Source organism: Peromyscus leucopus, chromosome 19 (genome assembly GCF_004664715.2).
Source record: "Peromyscus leucopus breed LL Stock chromosome 19, UCI_PerLeu_2.1, whole genome shotgun sequence".
Lineage (NCBI taxonomy): Eukaryota > Metazoa > Chordata > Mammalia > Rodentia > Cricetidae > Peromyscus > Peromyscus leucopus.
In genome coordinates this window covers 19,528,169-19,548,581 of record NC_051079.1, presented here as the reverse complement: position 1 = coordinate 19,548,581, position 20,413 = coordinate 19,528,169, and positions in this window count along the sequence as shown.

Below are 20,413 nucleotides of genomic sequence, written 5' to 3'. Positions count from 1 at the left end.
GGTCATGGGTGGAGCAAATACCACTATACTCTGTCTCTGTCTCTGTCTTTCCTTTCTCTCTCTCATATCTCATTTCTTGTTAAAATAAAGTTACTATTTACATTTTAATTTAAACAACCAATGTCATAATTACCTGAAGAAATGGGTGTAAGGAGGCTGAAGAGATGGCTTAACATTTAAGAGTACTTGCTGTTCTTGCAGAAGACTACTATTCAATTCCCAGCACCCATGTCAGGCTGCTTACACTACCTGTATTTCCAGCTTGATGAAATGAATCCTCCTCTTCTGTCCTCTTGGGATACTCACACATGTGGAGCAGACACACAGATATAAAATAAAAATAAGATATCTTAAAAACTATAAATGAGTGTATGGATACTTTTTCTGTCCTATACATACAACTTTCTTAATCTGTCTGAAGAAGGCTTTCAAATTCCCTCTATTTTATTTCATGCTGTGTCTATAGTATAATGATAAGTGATAACAAATAAAGATAAAATCATCTCCCAAATGTTTCAACAGAAAAATCAAAGAAGAATTTGCTGAACTTCGTTACTTTGGATTCCAATAGTAGAGCACAATACTGTTCTGCTGACCTCTCATCCCAGACCTGCTTCATTAACTCAACACTATTACATCAGTCATGCCCTACTCTATTTGGTTTTCAACATTCTGTTTGCATTCAAACTGTCAAGTGTGATAACCAGCAGAAAGGCACACCACAGGAAGTTAGTGTTCTTGCCTTTCATTAATTTTCCCAGATATATTATTTTCCCTAATATTAATGAACCATGACTCAAATCCCCCTGGAAAGAAAATCCATGAGCACATTGTCCCAGCTGGTGGTTTCAAGGATCATCATAGGCTTTGGCTCATTCTGAAGACACAGAGCTGAAATAAATCCCAGGGCCTCCTTATTTCCTATATATGTGACTTCTCCTATTGCTAAGTGGAGGGGCTTGTGGCAGTTGGTGTTGTCAATATGGCAGGACATGGAGCCAACTGGGAGATGGGCCTCTGAGCATGCCTGTAGGAGATAGTCTTGATTACTTTAATTGATGTTAGAAGACCCATATCAAATATAGGCTGGACCAGTTCTGAAATGAGGTCCTGGAACATCAAATAGAGAAAGTGAACTGAGTACTAGCATGAATGCAGTCATGGCTTTCTCTTTTTGAAAGCAGATGTAACATGACCAGATGCCTCAGACGGCTACCACCATGACTTCCTGGTCAGAATGGATTATACCTAGAACTGTGAGCCAAAAACAAATTCTTTCTTTGTTAAGTTGCTTATGTCAGGGAACTCTGACAATGCCCACCTGTTGGCTAAATGTCAGCCTTGTCTCAAGGCTGGGGAGGTAATAGGTTAGGTCAGATACAGTCTCTTACAGAATCTCCTTTTCATAGCTATTCCTTCTGACACCTCTTTCTCTACTGCTGCCACCAGCCACCTTCATCTCTTATGTCCATTCCCCTTTTGCAGAATGTCAAGCCTTTTTGAATGAGAGTAGGTCATCCAGAGGTTGACAGACAACTTTGAGATGTTCACATACCTGGTCTCTCCCTGTCGGCACTTCTGCAGGCACCCTGTTTGGCCTTGTGCAGGTCATTATGGATCTCTTCACTTCTGCTTTCCCATCTGTTAAAAAGTGGATAATAATATTTGCCTCACTGGGGTATATTTATGCTTAATTACTATAATTGCTTGTAAACAATTTGCTATCCCGAGATAAAACATATGACTGGAGAACAAAAATTAGAGGCGACAATTTAATATCTCTTTATTTATTTTGGAAATTTATTACATGATTGCCTTTGCCCAGCTAGTTTATTCCAGCAGTCTTTTGGGACAAATGATTGTGTGATAGCATGAAAAACCACCTTGAGTTAAAAGTCAAGTTTCCTTCCTAGTTCCAACTCTGAAGTGATATGAGATTTTTAATGTTCTCTGGACTTCAGAAATTTATTTCAAAATGGTGAGTAATGTCTGCTCAGGCTATTTTGCAGAGGTGAGAAAAATGAGCATGATATACAATTGATATTCAGAATGACTGGGAACTTAAATAAACTTAACGCTAGGTATTTTCAACAGGTATCTTAGGAAAAAGATGGTTGCCAGAACTAGGAATTGATAAGAAAACAGAATCTGAGCAAATGTTCAGAAAGATGATGCAAAAAAAGTTTTATATTTTAAAAAGTATTTCTCTAAATTTAGAGCTGTGTGTGATACATGCAAAGTACTTAATGAGATCAACTATTTTTATTCCTTAGTCACTGAGACTTCATGCATCTCCCATAAGTACCAAAGATGTAGGGACTGATATTGAAACCTACTGATCATGTACAATTAACCCTACATGCAGAAATAAATATGGATAGTGACATCAAGAGATGATGGTGAGATCCCTTAGATCTCTGAAATTCTCCCTACTTACCTTATATTCTCAATAAATTCCATCACTGTTAGTCTTTTAACAAAAGGAAAGAATTCATTGAAGTTACTGCCGACTTCCAGTCTCTTGATTTCAAGACACGAAAGTACTTGTATGTGTGAATTGTTACAAGAAAAATCCATGGGGAAGACGAAGTCACAAGGACCCCAATAAAGAGACAGAAGTTGAAAGTGGGGAAAGTATTGTTAGAAGATATATTGTGATAAAAAAGACAGATTTTGGTTAAGAAGGCAGGTATGTATGGAAGGGTACCTGGTAATCTAAATCCCAATAGTTATGCTGATAGATGCCAGTAATTCCTGCAGTCAGGAAGCTGATGAGTGGGGTGGGGGTCATGAGTTCTAAGCCAATGTGGACAATATATTAAAATATGATCTCAAAAGCAAGGAAGCAAACAAATTAAAAAAAAATCTACTCCTGTGAGTATCATATCTCATTCACAATATGAGTGCACATCCATATCCAATAGATACATAGACAGATTTAAATAAAAATGGATTCTTGTACTGCACTTACGAACCCATGTGGGATCTAACTCAGTTTTTTAGAAACAGCATCTGTTTATATCGTATTAGGCATGCATGAGAAACGATCTGTAAGGGCTATGGGTAAGTGCATTGCCATGTTCTGCTTCAGCTCTCAGAAAACTGGGTCATGAAGAACTCTGAAGTTCTGCAAAACTATTTTAGAAAATTCATCCACATCCCATTTTTCCTTTTCTTTTTATTGAAAATAAAGGTTCCCTCCCTCCCCTCTGGATTCACTCCCCCTCTGTCTCTTAGAAAAGAGCAGGCTTCTAAGAGATAACAGCCAAAGGTGACAAAATAAAATATAGTAAGGTGAAGCAAAAACAATAATATCAAAATTGGACATGGCAACCAAACAGGAGGAAAAGAGTCCCAAGAGCAGGCAAGAGTCAGAGACCTGCTTGTTCTCAGTCAGGAATCCCACAAAAATAATAAGCTAATGGCTATACTATAACATAAACAATAATAGGTCCTGGCTATATTGTTTACTCCTAAGGTCCATGGAAGACTCTAGCAACCAGCTCAGGATTCTAATCTGAGGGATATCAAATTAATCTAAACACACTGAGTTCTTTAGTCCATTCACTTTTTTCTTCTCAGTCAGTTCTATCTACACAGTTTATTTTCTGTTCTCATACTTAGCTCCTCCCAGTCCCTCCTGCTATTAGTCACTTCTGCTGTTCTCTCTAGTTCTTTCCATCTCCATTCTCATCTTTGTTCTTCTCAATCAATTCTGCAGTCCTCTAAGGGAGCCAGTATATATACACAAACAGTAATTCTTTGTCAAAGCACCCCGAGGCTTGAAGTTTTCAGGGTCACAGAGAGAGGTGAAAGGATCTACACATAAAGCAATAAATGTCAGCCTCCAATTACAACCCAAAAGGGGAGTGACTAAAGGGGAGTTCTCTGGTAGGGTCAACTAAAGGCTAAGATCTAGGAATCTAGGAATAGCCCCTAGCTGAGGAGGAATTAAAACTTAATTTGCACAAGAAAGAAGCTTGGCACCTCTCACCTGCTTGGCCTTGTAGGCAATCTCCTTGGGTCAGTGGTAAGTAACTGCCTTAATTCAGTAACTAGCAAATGGCTAAAACATCATCCCAGGAATGTGAGCAGTAAATCTCTTAAGTTAGGGTCTTGTGTAAATAACCTGGGGTGAAGGTAAGGAGTTGAGAATGTAATTGTTAGTGGTTCTTTTCTCTATCTGTGGGTGAGATGAGCTAATGTTTATGTGCAGTTTTGTCCTTGGAAAAAGGTATCTTTGCTGAAATACTTTTGTCTGGAGAATGGTCCTGGCCAGATATATGTTAATGAAAAATAAACACAGCTGGGGAAAGTTATCCAATTACCCCAAATGTATAGGGAAAGTTGTGCCCATGATTGAGATGCAATCATGAGATTACATGTACACATAACATGGAGATGCATGGTGAATGGATGGGGAGAATCATAGCTGTTATTACACAAGAAGTTCACAACAAGAGACAGCCAGTTCTTCAAAAGGCAGTAATTCCATTATGCCTTGCATGACGATTTCCTCTAACAGAACCCTTAGTTCTGATAGGTTGACTTTCTGAACTCTAGTTGTCACTGCTGTATACTCCATGAAATTTTGCTGCCTGCAGCTCTCAATAATAATATATACACAGAGGCCCTGGGGTAGACCCATGCAGTCCCCGTGCTTGCTGCTTCAGTCTCTGTGAGCTCATATGAGTCTTGCTTAGTTGACTCAGAAGGTCATGTTCTCATGGTGTCCTCCATCACTTCTGGATATTATAATCATTCTGCTTCCTTTTTCTTTGGATTCCCTGAGATCTGAGGTGAGAGATTTGATGGAAACCTGTCATTTAGGCTCTCTTTCTGCATAAGGTTTGGCAATGGTTCTCTGCCTCTGTTCTCATCTGCTGCCAAAGGAAGCCTCTCTGATGATGAGTGAATAAGGAAGACACTGATCTATGAGGACAGCAGAATATCATTAGGAATCGTTTTATTGCATGTGTGTTTATTGTTTGTTTCTGTTGTTCTTTTGTTTTCATTTGTTTTGATCAGTCCTATTTAGATTTATCCTAGTTCTTTGGGCTATCTAGTCTCTGGTTCTTGGTTATTCAAGCTGTGTTGGATATGATTTCCTTCTTGTGGAGTGGGCCTTAAGTTAAATCAGACATTGGTTGACTACTCCCACAAGTTCTGTGCCAGCATCTCCCTATCATATTTTGCAAGCAGAACAGATTGTAGATGAAAGGTTTTGCAGCTGGTTCAATGTCCACATTTCTCATTTTTAGGCTCAGCACTAGAATGATGTAGATATGCCCGTTTGTAGAGTAGGTTACGTGCACTTGGAATGTGTTTTCCCCCAAAGCAGAAACAGAGGCTAGAAAAACAGAGTTCCTCCAAGCATGATGTCCCTATGACTAGCCAGGGAAGGCAGAGTATCTTAGACCATAGGAAGAAGGTAACATGTACGTTAAAGTATGTGGTTCCTGCATATAAAGGGTGTTCAAATATGTCTCCAGTATTTATCTTTCAATTTTTGGCACATGTAATACTCAGATGACAGTATGAGACTTCCAAGAGGAGACAGGAGTGAGAAATGCTAGTCTCCTTTGCACATTATGTGTTTTACTTTGTGACCTAGGCTCCCAATAGAACCAGATAAAGCCATATATCCATTCCCCAACTCATCTTCATGGTTTTACATGCTCTGCCTGAGACCATTATTTGAAAAACTGTCTGCAATTAATCTTCAAGGCAGGATGCAATCAGCCAAGGGTTACAAGAATGGTTTCAAATAGTCCCAAAATGCAGACAGTTGGGACATAATGATGGGCAAGAAGAGAGAGAGAGAGAGAGTTGGCTAAATAGCCAAGTTTTCTTGGGCAAAGTAGATTATTGCACATGATGAGTTGGGACATGAGAACAGGAGGACAGAGGAGATGAGTGAGTTCTTTATGATCTCTGTCTCTGGAGGTAGGAGAAGGGAGCAGGAGGGGGATTGGAAGGTGAAAGCATCCAGATGCTGGAGTGCAGCAAAGCATTTCTGGCTGTTAGTTCCAGTAGGTCATTACTGCATTAATTTGGTGTTTAATTAAATGCCTGTGCAACAGACCATTTATTTGTTATCTAATATTAGCCTTAGTTCTTATCAATTAAATGCTAGCTGAGGGCTTGATTCACTTACATTTTATGTCCCTTTTATACTCTGTACAGGAACAATAGCGAAACCCAACAAGGCCTCACTGTGCCTGCAAAGACTTACACAAATTCGTCGTAGAGAATACAATATGCTGGTGTTAATAGGTGAGAAGAAAGGAAGTAAAAAGAAGATTCCACTTCATTTTGGGAAAACTAACGAAACACATGGTCTGTGATCTCCCTCTCCTTTTCTTCTGGCCCTTAGCACAGGGAGACAAATGGAGGGGACAATAGAAGGCTGTGTGTTTGATATCATGTATCTGCACGTCTTGCTCTGCCCAAACCGGCTTCCACTGCTAAAGGTAAAGGCTGCTGCCCACCCCACCCTCTGCTAAACTACTCATTCCCGTATGTGAATTTAAGCTATCAGGGAAACTAGCGGCAGCAGCATGGAATTGTGGATCCCAAAGAATTGTATACTTACTGTCATGCGAATTAAGCTGCACTTCAATTGGATGATTATTTTAGGCAAAAGGTGACAAAAAAAGTGAGAGAAGATTCTGAAGCCTAATGGAAATGCTGAGATTCTGACTAAACGAAGTCAGAGTTTTCAGTCTGGCATTTTCATATAGAACCTCCCCCCCACCTTGCCGCCCCGTCCCATTCCCTGTGTCCTGTCTGCTGTTTTTTTGTCCTTCTGTGGATAAAATCTCAGTCCACATTTATATATCATCAGTTCACTCTTCTTAACTCAGAATTTATCTTTTGGAATATCGTATAACTAAGTATAACTAATGTCTAGAAATGTGCCATAACTTCTAGCATGCACTTTCCTTGCTAGTAGAGAATAGCAAGTGTTAGAGAAATGGGAAAGTAGTACATTTCCAGACTAAGAATTTATCCTTCGTGTCATCAGAAGGATCAGAAAGAGAATTGAAAAGGGAATCACTCTGTCACTATGGAATTCAATTTTATTTGGGAACTTGTGGAACACATAAAATTATCTATAGCCCTTCACAGTTGAGAGAATTCAGTTCTCAATCACCACAGTTTAGTGTTAAATTTATCAGAAGTTCCAGGAAAATCTCAAAGGTGGGATTGGAGAGATGGCTCATTAGGTAAGGCGCTTGCCACGCAAGCGTGAGGACCTGACTTGAATTACCAGCACCATGTAAGAGCCGGACATGGTGGCACACATCTATAACCCCATGTCTGGAGACATGGGGACCCCTGGAACTCACTGGCTATGCAACCTAGCTGAAACACAAAGGTTCAAGTTCAGTAAGAGACTGTATCAAAAACTAAAGGTGGGCAACTAGTTAGGAAGATACTTGATGTGGACCTCCTGCTTCTACACACATAACCACACATATATCCATATACAGGTAACCACACACATATACACACACATCAATAATAATTTTGGGTGACACAGAGAAAAGAGTTCAGCAACTGGAATTCCCTTTTGTTTCAGAAACTAAGTTAGGTGAAGAGAATCAAAGAATAAGGCTACTAATGCCTGCTATAATTTCTGAGGACGCTATTTATAGTCCTTCAGGTATATATATATATATATATATATATATATATATATATATATATATATATTTACATATATACTTGTTTTCTCTTCCCCTTTCTCTTGCCCTACCAAGTGTGCAAAAAAACCTGTATGTAATCTCTCCATCATCAGTTAGATTTCAGTGCCTTGCAAAGTATTCCTTTCTAAGAATCATTCCATTTTGGTCCTTTTGATGGCAAGATCACCTATATGGTATCAGGAGAATCACCATTAATCATATGTTTTATTTTATGCAATAGATTGCATGACGTGTGTGTGTGTGTGTGTGTGTGTGTGTGTGTGTGTGAGAGAGAGAGAGAGAGAGAGAGAGAGAGAGAGAGAGAGAGAGAGAGAGAGAGAGAGAGAGACAACAAAGATAGTGCCTTTTGTTGGAGGAAAATGTTAAAAACACAAAACAGAAGAATGTTTCCATCTTTCCATAGTTTGTAGGAAGCCCTTGCTCCCAGGGAGATGGAATTAGGAGATAGGGGTTTAGGGTGATATTTAGGTCACAAAGGAAAATCCCTAGGGACGTGATGAATGTCTGTATAATGGAGACCCCACAAAACACAGAAGGCAGTCAAGTAGGAAGCAGTATGGTAGATGCTGATTCTGCTAGCGCTTTGATATTGGTCCTCCATCCAAAGAACTGAACAAACTATTTTGGTGGTTCATAAGCTGTTCATTCTGTGGTGTTTATGATTTGACTGCAAATATGCTAAGATATATGAGTGTGTTGACAAGATGGAGTATCACAGGACCAGGTCTAGTCCATCTTTGTTCAAAAGGTTCTCTTCTCAAGTCTCCAAGACAATAAACCCTTAATGGGTCTTTCCACAAGTTTCTTCATTTCTCTCTCATACTCCAAACTACTCTGCAGCATGCTGTTTTCCAAATACAGCTGGGATGTGAGTTATCTTGAAATCAACTTGACCTCATATCATAATCAATAATCTTGAAAGCAAAAAGATGAAAAGTCTAGAAAAATACAGGACAATAAGGCAGATCCCTAGTCTTCATCTAGGTCCAGGAATTGAGAATGGTTTTAAAGTGTGTTCTGATAGAAGCAGATGCAGAGATCCACAACCAAGCATCAGGCCTATCTCCGGGAGTCCAGTCAAAGAGAGAGATTAGTGATTATGTAAGCAAGGGAGGTCAAGATCATGATGGGGAAATTTACAGAGACAACTGAACCTAGCTCAACAGAACTCACAAACTTTAGACTCACAGCTGTGGAACCTCTGCATAGGGAGAAGTTGTGTAGCTGTGTATTTGAGGGGCTCCTGGCAGTGTAATCAAGATCTATTCCTGGTGAATAAGCTGTCTTTCTGGATCCCATATGTTCTATGATGGTGGGTTAAAACAACAACAACAAACTAAAGAAACATGAAAAACAATGCAATCTCAGGAAGACATCCATTCCAGAGACCTGAAATGAACAGAGTTCTCTACTCAGTAAAAATATTAGGTTGCTGAAACATATGTGAAATATGATGGATGAGCTTCTTCATAAGTGGATAAGCCTTAGGAACTCATTCTGAGATATTAGTAGATCCTCTGTACTGCACGCTAGAGCCCCCTGTGACCAGCTTAGGAGTGATATGGATTATCCTGAGACTGTCCTTTTGGAATCAAAGGTTTGAGCCTATGATCAAGATTGGCATTTAGTGACCACACTGCAGAGTACAAGTAGGAGTCCAAAATCAGTTTGAGTTATAACCAGATACTGAGCAGGACTTTGTGAAAGGAGAGAGCAGAGAGGATGGTAAGTCTAGAGAAAAAAGACCGACACCATTGCTACTATATCTGTGCTTATATGGACCCATTAAAGTTTTTCTAAGTGATAAGAACCATTAATAGAGAAGCTGTGAGCACAGAAAAGACACGTTCTAAATACAAAGTGGAAGGGTGAAATGCACACCCAGGTTAGCGATGGATTCTCCAGGGAGGCAGAAACTTGAGCAAAGACACTAGTGAAAAGCACTTTAGGCCTGTCTCAAGCCACCAATGCCTCATTCTCTCCTCACAATGCCACATTCAAATCCTCCCCAGATTACTGGCCACGTGATCCTTTGATGACCTGTCACATGGTTCCTTGGTGAGCCATCTTGTCTCTCATTTTCTGAATGCCAAAGCTAATCTTCTGGTCTTCCTCTACTTTCTTCATTCTGAAAACTCTTGATCACCTCAGTTCACTGTGCCCTTCTTGCCTTGCTGCAAACATATGCCTTTCTTTGTACATCTTTAGTCGGAGGACCTTAGCACCCTTCCCACACACTATCCCATCGCTTGTTTTTGGCTTCCACACTACAGGTTAAGCTTTTCCAACATCCAAAGGTAAGAATATTGTCCCTGTGACTGCAAAGAGTCCTACTGCCTTGCAGGCTGCCACTGACCCAAGGAATTACAGGTGAGAAAGTGCTCTATCCATGTGTTTGAAGTGCTTTATAAGCCCAGGATTTTTCTTCCCCTAGAAGATTTTTTTTTTCATTTAGTGTCTTCACTTTGTTCTGCCTCTGTGGACATCACCATGAACTGAGTTTGGTAAGGCTCAGAGAGAGCTCCCAGCTGCTCCTCCTGTAAGTACTGACGGCCCCAGCTGCAGTGGAGGTAGCAGGTGGTGTTCTGATAATGTCGGCTCCAGTTTAGGTACAGGAAAACAGAGCAGCTGAAGACTGAAATCACAGAGATAACAGGAAATGAAAAACGAGGCGAAGTCATATCTTCTGTCTCCTCATAAAGGCTCCGTGACAAATGGAATCACGGGCATCACACAGACTGCCTTGCTGAGCTACTGGAGGCATGAGCTATCTTGACGGCAAAATCCGTCCTATAGTTATCTGTGGGGAAATAATAAGCAAGCGGTGTGTGAGAGAAAGAGGAAGGGAGAGAGGAAGAGATATCACAGTAAATCATCAAATATAGCTGCTATCTATGGCATGGAAAAATAGCAGTCCACCTCTAGACTGAAATTTAAATATTTGTTTAACCAACATCTGTGGTCTTGATAAAACCATGCTGCTAACCAACATACAGGACAACATTTGCAAAGTGGGGTTTCTGGAAGAAATACAAAGTGCAGGAGTATGGTTTTAATCATCAGTGGGCTGGGAACTTACTCTTATAGTCAAGGCAGACACTCTGAAACAAGGATGATAATGTTCAGCCTTTTAAATAAATGTGTGAATATATACTCCATTTACAATTATAGTTTATAGTAGTTATGGGATTCAGACTATTAGTATATGGATTAATAAAAAATAAGCAAATAGCAGCCAGAAAAGTATTATGTCTTTAGCATTCAATTCATTTGAAGGTAAATACTAATGGAACTTTTTGTCTGACAAAGGCCTACTGTTCAATGTATATTGTTTGAAGACTATGGTCTTAGGTATGGCACCCAAGCAGAACCTTTGTGCCCCTTTCCACATCTGTGTGGAGAATAAATAAAGTCAAACAACCATTTAAAATTTTGAAAGAGAAATAACTTACTGAAGGTCATCTTCTACAGCTAGGGATGTTCCTCAGGAGACTCTAGAGAGGGAAGTAGAGGAAGCCAACCCATGCTCTGCCAAGTGAGTAAGGAGGGTGGCTATCAGATCTCTTGAGGCACCATTGAGGAAGCCACTTACCTACACTCAGTTGCATGATAGGTAAACTACCATATAAGAAATCTCATTTGGAACTCTTCCCACACTGCTTATGTGATACAGCTATTCACTGCTCCTCGTAGGAGTTCAGTTCTCTTCATTCAGGGGCCAGTAACTTGAACTCTACACAGCACCTAGAGTACCGAGGTATTCCACTTTGTGGCGGTTTCTTATCAAGCCAGGACTGCCAGAACAGCAGCTCCTCAGTACTAGTGTGCTGTGGGATGTCTTTCTGTGTTCTGAGAATATGTGTTTCTCTGATTGGTTAATAAATAACCGTTTGGCCTATGGCAGGGCAGGATGAAACCAGGTGGGAAAATCCATGGGAGATAGACAGGAAGAGAAAGGAGAGGCAGAGAGAGATGCCAGCCCGCCACCCAAGGAACAACAAGCTAGCAGACCGGTAAACCACGGAACATGTAGCAAAACATAGATTAATAGAAATGGGTTAATTTAAGTTATAAGAGCTAGCTAGCAAGAAAGAAGCCCGAGCCATAGACCATACAGTTTGTAAATAATATAAGCCTCTGAGTGGTTATTTTGTAAGTGGTTGCAAGACTGCCGGGCTGCAGGACCAGGTGGGACACAGGAAAACTTCCAGCTACACTTGTGTCTTGGTACCTGGGAATAGAACTGACTGTGACAACCTAGAAGAGTGAACTTTCAGTTTTAATACAATCTTGACATCTTTGGGGGCATTTAACAAACTGGATGAAAGTTCTCTCTCATCTAGTGCGATCCTTATTTGCCTGCAGTTATTTTTAAAGTAATAAACGGGACAAACACGTTACTCAGACACACACACACACACACACACACACACATACACACAGAGATTTCAATCCTTTTCTTTCTTTTGTGGAAGTATACAAATAAAGAACTTTGTAGATGATAAACGTATATCAAGACCATTCTCTTTTCCATGGAAAAAAAGAACAGAACTTCAAGAAGAAGTATTAGAAAAGTATTTCCTAGGTTTGACTCCTCATATAAGGTTCTTGAAGACATTTGGATCCATGCTGGAAAAAAAATCTTAAACATGATTATGTCAATTAAAGCAATAGGATCAAAAAAATAGCAAAGTGGAAAAATATAGAAGAGCACCAATGGACTGTAGCAGTCAGCTGCCAGAGGAAGGAGAGCCTGGAGAGAGAACTGTGAAGTAGCCACCAGGCTTCTGGAGGAAGACATGGAGGATATTGTCCCGTGAGTCAGGAAAGGAAAGAGCAGAGCATGGGGAGGATGGAGGCCAGTGCTACAGCAATGATGACCAGTCTTTGCAGAACACTGGAAAGTCAGATAGAAACAGACAAAATAGGAAAAAGCTGAGGACAAACAGTGTGGTAGACTATTCTATGAAAACCCTTAGTAAAGTCAAGGAAGGTTGATATTATACAAGTTGCCTTTATTTTTATCTTAAGATGCAGGAGGCATTGTGCTTATATGAAATGTGATCAATTTATTGAAAAGAGAGTTGATGGCTAAGGGCAAAAAGGAAGGACCAAAAGAGAAGCCCTTGTGAAGGTGAGATTTGTGATAGAATGCCTTGGATAGAGAGGCTTGCAAGAGGAGGAATTTACCATCACCAGGGCAGAGGGATGAAGAAGAAGGAATGTATGTTGATTGATTAGGAAGTTTGGCTGGAAAATGTAGGTTGGTACCTGCATTTTTTCAATGATTTTTCCTGATTTTTTTCAATGTAATACTGGGAAGAGAGGGGTTATTAGGCCACCATGGTAAAGACAGAATAAGCATAAAAAAGATACAAAGTCAGGCCTGGTAAAACAGGAAGTGTGTGCACTAAAGGTAGTAAGGGTAGTGAGTGAAGCTGGATGTGTATTTAACATTATTCCCATGATCTCACAGACTCTTATGGTTCATAAGAGATACTAAGAAGGTGTCTTTGTCCCTGTTCTATTGCTGTGAAGAGGCAATATAACTATGGCCACTCTTAAAAAAAGAAAGCATTTAATTCAGGCTTGCTTACAGTTTCAGAAGTTTAGTCCATTATCATCTGGAAGCATGGTGACATGCAGGCAGGCGTGATGAAGAAGGAGCTGAGAGCTCTACATCTGGAACAACAGGCAACAGGAAGAGAAAGTGACACTTGGCCCATCTTGGGCTTCTGAAACCTCAAAGCCCGCCCCCCAGTAACACACTTCCTCCAACAAAGCCACACCTACTCTATACCTCCCAATTCCCTCAAATAGTACCACTCCCTGGTGAGGAAGCATTAAAATCTTTGAGCCTAGAGGGGCCATGCTTATTCAAACCAGGAAAGAAGACTTGATGACATGGGTTTACTTAGAGTTTGGGTTGCTATACAAAGCTGTCAAAGATGGGAAACAAAGCCATTAGGGTTGGGAGTGTTTGCAAGAAAGAATGAAGAAGGTTATTATACAGGTGAGTGTGGCAGGCAAGCAGCGGTAGAGAGAGGGACAAAGGAGAGGAAAGCTGATGGGTACACACTTGGTAGAGCAGATGCATTGTTTTTGAGCAGGTGTTCAGCCGGTGACCTCAGTTGGAGGGCAGGCTAATTCAATCCACGCTTGGGAGACCACTGCAACTTCTCACTGTCACTTTTCCTAAGGTTCCTTGACACTGCTGTAACCAATAGGTGCTTCTAGGGAAGTAAAAATTCACAATGAAACCTTAGTTGGTGAATCAGAGAAGCTACACTACCTGCCCAGGAAAAACCCTCAGATTCACTGTCTTGGAATGGGCAAAGTGTACTGAAGAAGAAGCCAACAGGGTAATAGGAACAGACTTGAAGAAGGTCTGGCTGAGCCTAGGAAATCAATGTTAAGGGCCAAGTTCCCCTAGGTATAACTGCACATCTCTAATCATGAAGCATATTATACAGTGGTCAGTTATGTGGCCTATCTTCCTACTTTCTACTTCTGGTCCTTTCTTTATTGATATCATATTTCACAGCCTTTTCCACAGATGTCCCTCATAAGATCTCTTCTATCACCATATCTGGCCTTTACTTCAACTCTCTGGCCCTCAAGCCGTGCACTCCATATAAAAGGGAGATGCGTGGATGGTGGACATTTTCAGATGATTGGATTGCTCTGTGTCACACCCTCTCGTTACTCATCTTCAGCCCACACATTCAGATGAAATGCATAGGGGGGGGGGCAGAATGTCTGGGTAGAGGACTAGGATCTCTTGGGAGAAAGATATATGACGAAGGTCTAGAACTCGTTTAAGGAGACTGGCTCCCTTAAACCAGGCTGGCTGAAGAATACCCTCCAGTTTCCTCCATAAACATTGCAGATATAAGTGAGAAAATATCATGCAGGGTCACTTAATTCTTCTGTGTTTGAGACAACAGCTCCATAATGGAAAGAAAATTTTAATCCATTTTTAAAATCTCCTTTACCTCCCTCATGCCCTCCATCCCCTGACAAATTCTTTCCCTTCTTTCACCTGCTGTGTTCTCCTTTCTCTTTTCCTACTTTCTTCCTACCATCCTCAGGCACACACCCAACCCTTCTTTGCCCTTCAGTGTTAGCCACTGAATAAACAGCCTGCAGGCTCTGTGGGGAACCCTGTTGCTGTGCCTCAGTGTCCCCAGAGCCTCCCTGTCCAGTCCTCTTTCCCTGCTGACTGAAGTCTCTGTTTTATCAGACCTGCTATTCTTGGCAAAAAGGCCAATGAAGTGGAGATAACAAGTCCCAAGTTCCATTGTGCAGGGAAGCTTGATCTTGTCAATGAGATTAAGAACTAATGGCTGGGTCTCAGCAACACTGCTACAGCCAACTTTGGAAACTCTGGCTTAGACATTCTTCACTTTTCTTCCTCATTTTTAAACCTAGTCCCCTTCTTTTTCTCTTATTTTCTACAAAGCCTTGGTTTTCCCTACCTAAGTGTTATGCTTTGAATATGCTAACGTGAAAGAAGATTTATGGTTACCAATTGCAAAGTGTAATCACTGAAGTGTCTTCTTTGAGGTCCTCAGATTAGAATTGGATCAAACTTTTTACAAGTTCATAGAACGTTGAATAGCAGAGTCAAACATCCATGGCAGAATCCTGTAGCCCAGTCCCTTCCTGGGCTTTGTACAGGCACATGCACCTGCTTGCCACACCCATTTGCCCTCTGACTTTTAATGTCTCCAGGACACCACATCTGAGAACCAGCATTTTCTACTCAATTGCAAACTCTCTGGATAGGTAAGTGCCATTTACTTTCAGAAACACCTATGGTTGTAGCCTTCACTACTCTGCAAGAGCTCAGAGGTGGCAAAGCCCAGCTTCTCTACTTCTTTCTTGATGTGTTGAAGTTCCAGGCTTTAAGAAGAGCTAGTTACTTTCTTCATAAATGAATTCTGCTGGATCAACTTTAGAGAAAAGAAAAGTAAATAAAAGCCACATTTTCTTATTTAGGTCTAGAGATTTTTAAAGTCCACTTTTTTTTTTTTTCAAATTTACAATGGTTGAAAATATAGATATACAATCTACATTCTCCTTTAAGACTTGATTCCTGAACTCTTATCTTTGCTTTTCTATCAACTGATGGAGCCAGGCATGCAGGCACAAATACTCCAGAGGCCACATATTGGCAATAAGAAATAAGGAAGGTGACATCATGAGACTGAGAAAGTAATGGAATCCCAGGCAGCCATAAGGCTCTACTATCCCCATGCAGGGTATTCACTCACTGTAGGAACCCACAAAGGTTTCTGCTGTGGATATCACTCTATATAAATAAAACACTGATGGCCAGTGACCAGACAGGAAGTATAGGCGGGACAAGGAGAGAGGAGAATTGGGGAAACAGGAAGAAGGGGGGAGAGACACTGCAGCCACCGCCAGGACAAGCAACATGTAAAGATGCCGGTAAGCCAACAGCCATGTGGCAAGGTATAGATTTATAAAAATGAGTTAATTTAAGATATAAGAACAATTAACAAGAAGCCTGCCATGGCCATACAGTTTATAATAATATAAGTGTCTGAGTGATTATTTTATACATAGATTGTGGGACTGCAGGGTTTGGTGGAACCTAAAGAGAAGCTCTCCAGCAACAGGTTTCCTAGTGACATATGAGCTTGCTTCACCCAGCAGGGCTGCATTAGAGGATTGCTTGACAACATGCATGGCTACAAGATGACTGGAAGGGTCTACACTTGGCTGAGCTAAGGGGAGGTCTTTTGCTCCACCCCTTAGCATTCCTATAAAAAGCCCCTTAGAAGAGACAGAAGGGGCCAGTGAATAATGATCCAGGGCCTCCTGAGGCTGTCCTTTGTTTCTATATGTTTCTCTCCCCTCTATCCTTCTATCTAATATCTCTTAACCCTCTCTCTTCAAGAGTACCCTGCAGTAAAATGTGGGAGCTGATCTCCCAGTTGGGCTCCCACAACTCAGCATGCCATCATTGGTACTTCTCATATTATTAGGAAAAGTTAAAAATCAAGGAGAGCTCAGTTGATAATATTTGCCATGCCACACAAACTTGAAGACTGAGTTTGAGTCCATCACTCACTTAAAAAGGCAAATGTGGTAGCACACGCTTGTAATCACAGCCCTGGGAGGCAGAGACTCATGGTTCCTGGTTTTCACTAGCAGGATTGAATAGAGGAGGCCAGGTTTCACTGGGAAATCTTGTCTTAAAAATCAAGCTAAATGGCTCCTAATAAGTAAATCTGAGGTTGATCTTTGGTATACAGAAGTTTGCTGAGGCACACGCATGCCTACACACACACACACACACACACACACACACACACACACAGAGAGAGAGAGAGAGAGAGAGAGAGAGAGAGAGAGAGAGAGAGAGAGTCACCTCCACCCCTCCTCCCCCACAAGAAGCTAAAAATCTTATTCACTACATGAAATCTTCTAATTGTTAAATAGTTACCATACAGGCTAAACAAACCATACCTGTGGTGAGATGCACAGTTGTACATTTCTTGACTTTTGATGTAGTTTTTTTATTTATTATTATTCATTTTGTCACTAAATACTATGCATTGGCATTTAAATATTTTGCAAATCTAAAGAGTTCCTTTATGGCAGGAAATGAATTTTCTATTTATATTTTCCAGATTGTCCCCATATGTTTGCAGCCCAGATCTGTTTCTCTGTCTAAAAGGAATGTGGAGTCAGATGCCCCAGAGAATGATCTGACATGATCTTGGGGAAAGGCTGAAGGATGCAAGCAGGGTATGAATGATTCTTTCATTTAGAAAACCTCAGGAACCTGGTCCCTAAACATTAGCTGTTCCAGCAAATGCTCCTTGCAGAGCTTTATCTATAAGCAACTGCTGGGCTTTTTCATATGTGGGTCTCCAGGTTGCTGGTGCCCATCTTCAGTGTTGCCCAACAGTGAAGCCCTTCCTGAGCAGTGATTCTTATCATTTTGGTGGAAACTACTTACTATCTAAGGCTGAGGTTATCAGATGGAGCAGAGGAGGCTGGGGAGGCACCTCAGAATCCAATCACAGCTTTGAGAGGGGTTGCAAGAAGAGTTTAGGCTTTTGACAGCCAGAAATTAGCTACTTAAAGGAGTCATTCCCTTGGTTCTCAAGGAGATGACATTGGAGACAAAACTCTGTGAGTCTCTTCACCTCACTTTATTTTCTGTGTACACCAAAACCTTATGCCCCACTGGCCAGAGACACATGTCGCTCCATACTCCTGGAGTTGTCTTCTGAGATCTCCATTAGGTGAAGCTGAAATTGTTTGTGTTTCTTTGTGTGTGTCTATTTTGTGTGTCCCTGTTTGTGTCTATATGTGTGTCTGTATGTGTGTTTGTGTGTCTCTCTCTGTGTGTGTTTTTGTTTCTCTGTTTGTGTCTGTATTGTGTGTCTATGTGTCTTACGTATTTGTGTGTATGTGTGTGTGTGTGTGTGTGTTATGTGTACAAATGCCCACATGCTTGCTCCTGTGCATGCACCAGTGGAGGACAGAGAAGGATGTTGGAAGTCTTCTCTATGAACCTGACTATATTTCCTTGTCTCTTGTTGAACAGGAAACTCTTCACATCCACTTCTCTCTGCTCTAAGCCTTTACCATGCTTGTTCATTAGCCAAACTCCAAAACTCTGAAGTTCCTATTTTTCATTTCTACTCCATCTTGGATTATGTTCAATGCGACGGTTCACTTTCCTGGCTAATTTCAAAGCATAAAACATTGAGTTTATATAATTTAACTGAATGTCCGGAGGGAACCCGAGTTCAGGGGTTAGAAGAACTACCCAGTAGGATTAGATGATCTAAGGTCAGCAGCATCTATGATGCAGGGAAAGGCACAGAAACAGGACCTCTGGACCAAAACATAAGATCCAAGAAAGCAACAGCATCTAGACTTCTGAACATCAGTGAGTAGATACATTTGTAATTTATCAAGTTTAAGTTAAGGTCAAATCTAAGAGAAATGTGCCAAGTCACATCGCAGCTCAAAATCCCAGAAGGAGCAGCTCTACGGCTCCAGTAGCCACATATTTCCCCTGATTGTGTCTACGATGGGACCACACAGAGTTACAGAGATGTCACATCCAAGGAATACTGTATGATAACAGCGAGCCGGGTCAATTGCTCCAGAGAACTTTATTCTTTTTAGGGAACTATGAGGCAACTGTTAACTGATTTGGTGACAGCACCAAGTGCTTCTTTTTTCATTTTATAAAAATAAAACTTTTATTTGTTACATATAAAGCTGTGTAGGCTAGAACTGTCTGGACTTTAGGGTCTTTCCATGTTGGATTTCTTCAGAGATGATGTCCTTTCTCAGTTCTGAAGTATCCAGTCCCTTGCTGCCTCAGACACTTGGTGTGTGGTTCTGTTCAGTCATCTTTGCTCTCTGTTGGAATATCTTAAATGATTTAACCTCCTTATCTGATAGAAAATTATTTTTATTCCCTCTCTTTCTTACTTCTATTAAGCGAGCCCTGCAGTGGGAGAGATGCATAAATACAGATTCTTTAGTGTATTCCTTTGCATCTTTCCCCATCACTTTACTGCAATACAAACCCTATGGCCACATGCCTAAGATCTGTCTTCTTCACCATAGTAATCCCCAGGATCTAGCTTAGGTTTTAGTATTAAATATTTTATGAAAGAATAAATGAATGAATAATTTGCTTTTCTTTCATCACAACCCTAGAAATAAAGGCAGCCAGAAAGTGCAGAGGAACTTGTCTGCTCCCCAACTTTTCTTCATTGCTTTTGCTTCTGGCTGGCCTGCCTGTGATACACAAAGACTTGTCTGGGGATGCCAGCTTTGTTTAAGAGAACACAGCTAAGCAAAGCAATAACAAAGTCCATTTTTCATAAAAAAGAAATTAAAGATGGCTTCAAACTAAAATAAATATTTTTGAGGAAGTGGTAGCAAATTATCTCAATTTTCAACTTAAACACCCCAGTTCCCTGAAGATCTTCTCCTTTGCAAATGGATTAAGGCTAATGGCCCACTGTAATGTGAGAGGAGCAGACGTGTTGGGTGGTAAATATCCAACCTTCTTTTCTAAAACACCAGGGGAGGGAAATGGTGTTTTGCACAGGAGCCTGCAGCCACTCTTGCTGGCTAAGACTTACAAGGGCCATCAGGATTCTTTGCTTCAGGGCAGAAGCTGGGCACCAGCTGGGCATAGAAGAAATTGCTGCAAGCCCCCTGCCCTGGCATTGCACAATTAGGTGCATTTCAGTAAGAACTTCTGTCTTTTTTTCCACACTATTCCTCACCGGCTATTCTCAGAGGCAAGATACTGCACTGGACGGCCCATTGGTCCGGTTCCGCTGGGGTAGCGCTTTGCTTTGATGGTCTTAAACAACCTTGCTGAGAGATAAATGCAGCTCTAAAAGGATTTGGAGATTCATTCCCACAGCTATGAAGATAACAATATTTGACTCTGGTTTTGATGTAAACAGCAGTCCAAATATTTAAAGTCATGGGCTTCATTTACTTTGTCTTCTGTCTCAGCACATCTGAGGGAACCTCACATGCTTGGCTTGAAAGAGTTTCTTCACTGATTCCATAGGGAATCCTCTCCAGGGTTCCTGAAGACTGAATCAACTGCATAAGTGGCCAGAGTTGAGGTGCCTTCCTTTGAATACTTATTTATGAATCTGCTCTTTCTGTTAAAC